This window comes from Chinchilla lanigera, unplaced genomic scaffold (assembly GCF_000276665.1).
Source record: "Chinchilla lanigera isolate Chin_1 unplaced genomic scaffold, ChiLan1.0 scaffold00132, whole genome shotgun sequence".
Taxonomy (NCBI): domain Eukaryota; kingdom Metazoa; phylum Chordata; class Mammalia; order Rodentia; family Chinchillidae; genus Chinchilla; species Chinchilla lanigera.
The window spans coordinates 408,105-411,624 of record NW_004955533.1 but is presented as its reverse complement, the minus strand read 5'-3'; the positions used below and the strand labels follow the sequence as shown (position 1 = coordinate 411,624).

The following is a 3,520-nucleotide window of genomic DNA, read 5'->3' as shown; positions in this document are numbered from 1 at the left end:
ACCACTGACAACCCATACCACTCACCATCTACTCACACCCCACACCACTACTATCCTACCACCACAACCTACTCACCACTGAGTAACTACCCATACAACTGGCTACCTTCCCACACCACTCAGTACTTATGCACATCACTCACTACTTACCCCACACCACTGCCCCCTACCCACACCTGTGACAATCTACCCACACCACTCACTGCTTACCTACAACACTGCCAAACCAACCCACACAGACAACTGCCTCCACACCCCATGCACTCTCTACCCACGGGCCACTCACCGACCTCGCCAGGACTGTCCCTCTCCTCAGCTCCAACGCCTCCCACAGCCTGGTCTCGGGCTCCCCGGTCCTGACTTGCCCGTCTGTTTGATGTTGGTGCGGTGCTCTGGAACCCTTCAGCTGCCACTGGCCTGTTGATCGTTCGTGTTCCTTTTCCTCAGTGCTTTTTAAAGCCCCCCAAATAAGCTGTGACTTTTAGTTTCCTGCTTACATCTCTGCTCATCACACCTTCTGGGGCACTGGAGGTCCAGCCACATACAAAGCAAGGGGCAGGTAGAAAGAGCACAGCGTTCACATGGGGCTGTCCCACAGGTCAGGGCGGGACCTCTCGCTGGCTGGGAGTATGGGAAATGCTAACAGTGCCAGAAAGTCCTGCAGCGATCGTGGTCAGGCTTTACCCTGGAAGCACAGTGTTGCGATACAGATGTCCACTCCAAAGGGATAAGACGGATCTGTCAGCGTGTCACAGCTGCATAAGTCACTGTCTGGCTGGCTCGTTCTGCTGAGGGCGCTGGCTTGAATTCCTGGCTCACAGGGCAGCACCTGCTTCATATTACCTGGCTGTCATGGACGTTTCTCCCTGGTCGGTATACTTGTTTATCAGGTCCCATCTTCCCATGGAACTCTCACGCCAGCGCTGTAGAGCTTGTCCATCAGGCTGGAGTTACCTTGTGTCTTCTCCCCAGTCACTAGGACAAGCACCTGCCTCATCGTGGTGCTCACAACCCGTCCTTGACGCGGTGAATTCCTGTCTCAGCAACCACAGGCCTTCCTGGACAGTTCTGCCCCGTGTGGGCCGTGGCCTCAGTTCTGCAGTGCTACCTCGGCCAGCACAGGCTGGGATGTGCTGCAACAACAGCAGTCCCCAGGTCCCAGCGGCTTCAAACCCAGTGGCTTCCTCCTCGTCCATGCTGTGCGTCCAAGGGGACTGTCCAGAAGCTCCTTCTCGTCTGCGGAGGAAGCTCCAGCCGTGGGAAGGGGGAGCACGGCCTGGCGCCTGCAGACTCTCACACCTTCTCAGGCCGAGACAGCTGCACGGCCACACCTGACTGCAATGAGCACGGAGACAGCCCCACCATGTGCTGGAAGGAGGAGGAGCCAAACCTTCATGCAGAGTTGGTAAGCAGCACACATGGAACCTACTGTCCTCGGGGCAGTCTGTCCCAGGGTTAACTCTCAATATTTGAACCCTTCTCTTCCTTTCCAAACAGTGTTCTAGCCGGTGGCACAAATCCAAGCAAACCAAAGGCCCGGCACTGCTGCCGTCCCCAGCACAGTGGACCCGCCCCCGGCCTGCTCAGTCAAAGCACTCTCACTCTCTTCATTCCTGGTCCATCAGGCACGCACTTGCTAAGCGCCTACTCACACGAGCGTTCTCAAAGCCTCAGTGGGTCCTGGGGCTGCCGTGGCCCAAACCCTGTACAGGCGAGAGCTCCATCACACACTGACACAGCCAGCCAACTGCAACCTTTCCTTGGATGCACTCAGAAAGGGGCTGTGCCACACTCCAGAGAGAGGCCTTGCAATGATTCACCAACTGTGTGCTGTGTGGCAGGGGTGCTCCAGACACTGCAGGAGGGGCAAAAGGCTGCCGAGACCCCCTTCCTTACTCCACATCCTTAACGCACACGTGAGATTTAATTTAAAGGGTTTTGATCTTCTAAAAGACAGGAAAGGGAACGGGAGAATTGGACAATTGAGTCTGACGGGCTCTTGTTTTACATATGTGAAAATAAATGTACAAGAAAGTTAAGTAACTCAGCAAGGTCACATAGTGAGTGAGCTCGCCTGAGGCAGGAGCCACCTGCTTCTTCCGCCCTGAACTCAGGAGTCCCCATCCTTTCCCCCTTAATTTACACTGAGTAGGCAGAGCAAGATCGCATGTCTGTGGGCAGAGCTCAGCAGTGGGCATTAGCAAGCTGTGCACAGAGGATCAGGAGCATCTCCCTGCCGGCGGGGAGGGACACGCCTGTGGCTGGAGCAGCCACCTCCCCTCCCTCTCCTGCCTTTGGATGGATCCTGCTCTGCAGCACGGCCATCTCGGCAAGCCGCCTTCCACTTCATGTTCCTCACTGGGCTCCCGCTTGAGAAACCCCGGCTCAGGTCTCTGCTGGGGACAGAGGAGGAGAGACGACCTCCCAGGAGCTATGCCTTTCAGGCCAAATACAAGAGAGTTAATAATTACAGCAGCTTTCGGGGGCTGGAGAGGCACATCAATTTTGCCTGTAGCATTGGCCAGGGGGAGGAAAAACACTGTGTATCTAAAATTCGAAAGGAACGTAACACCGACAAAGCAGCCTTTGTCTCTCTTCCACGCATTAAGTGCCATGCAACGCTGCCTCACTAAACTCATCAGAAATGCAAACGAACTATTTGACCTATGCTTTACCCCGGCAACTGACATTTATTTTCACAGTCTCAGATCTATACAAATCTCTCAGACGTACACAATAAAAATCCGACTTTATTTACCAGACATGTGAGGCTTTCCCTCCAGGCTCCGGTGAAATCTCTGCATGTGCTGTTTCTGCAGACGCGCCACTCTCGGGCACTCTACCCTCCTCCTCCGATGCACGAGAGCAAGCCCATGCGAGGGGGCTGTACAACTCCAGCGCCCCACTCGCTTGCTTTACCCACTGCTCTGGTTTCCACGATCCCTGAAAATTGTTTACGGACTGTGAGCCGCTGGCCAGGGCTCATCCGGGGCGCGCGGCCGCGGCAGGGCTGGCAGCTCGGGCGGAGAGGCTGCGGGGCCGCCGCGATCACACGAACGGGAAGGGTGGGCCGCGCACCGACTGCTGGAAGGCTGGGTGCATAGCAGGGCACGTACGGGGCCACAACTCCTCCCGGAAACTCTTCGTGTCACTCCTAAAATCGCGGCAGAGCCCAGCAGCCGAGCCCGATCAGAGCCACAGGGCAGCCGCAGGGCCCCACCAGCCCCGCTCGAGTCGCCGCATGCACAGGAGAAATGTGCCAAAGTCTGTGCCTCTCCCGCAGACTGGGTTCTGCCCTCCCCGGAGGACTTCGCCAAAAGCTACTGGATCCCACTGAAAAGAGCACCGTCCCTACAGTGCCGACAGCCGTGTGACACGGTCTCGCAGCAGAACAGCGCCGGCGGGAGTGCGATCAGAGTTGGGCAAGCGGCGGGGACGCCGCGGAGGCTCCGGCGCCCGCCGCGCACGGGGTCACTCGGCGGCTCGGGAGCCCTGGGAGCCCCAGGGCGGCGGGGACGAG

The 3,520-nt window shown here is 57.4% G+C and overlaps 1 protein-coding gene across 2 annotated transcripts in view; it reads right to left on the bottom strand.

Annotated features, from left to right (window-relative positions):
- Kiaa1024 (KIAA1024 ortholog) overlaps window positions 1-3,340 on the bottom strand; it is a 34,933-nt gene extending 31,593 nt beyond the window's left edge. For both annotated transcript variants that reach the window (XM_005410384.2, XM_005410385.2), the window contains exon 1: window positions 2,759-3,340. The gene's annotated coding sequence lies outside the window, so the exon portion shown is untranslated. The remainder of the gene's footprint in view (window positions 1-2,758) is intronic.
- Between the last annotated feature and the right edge of the window lie 180 nt (window positions 3,341-3,520).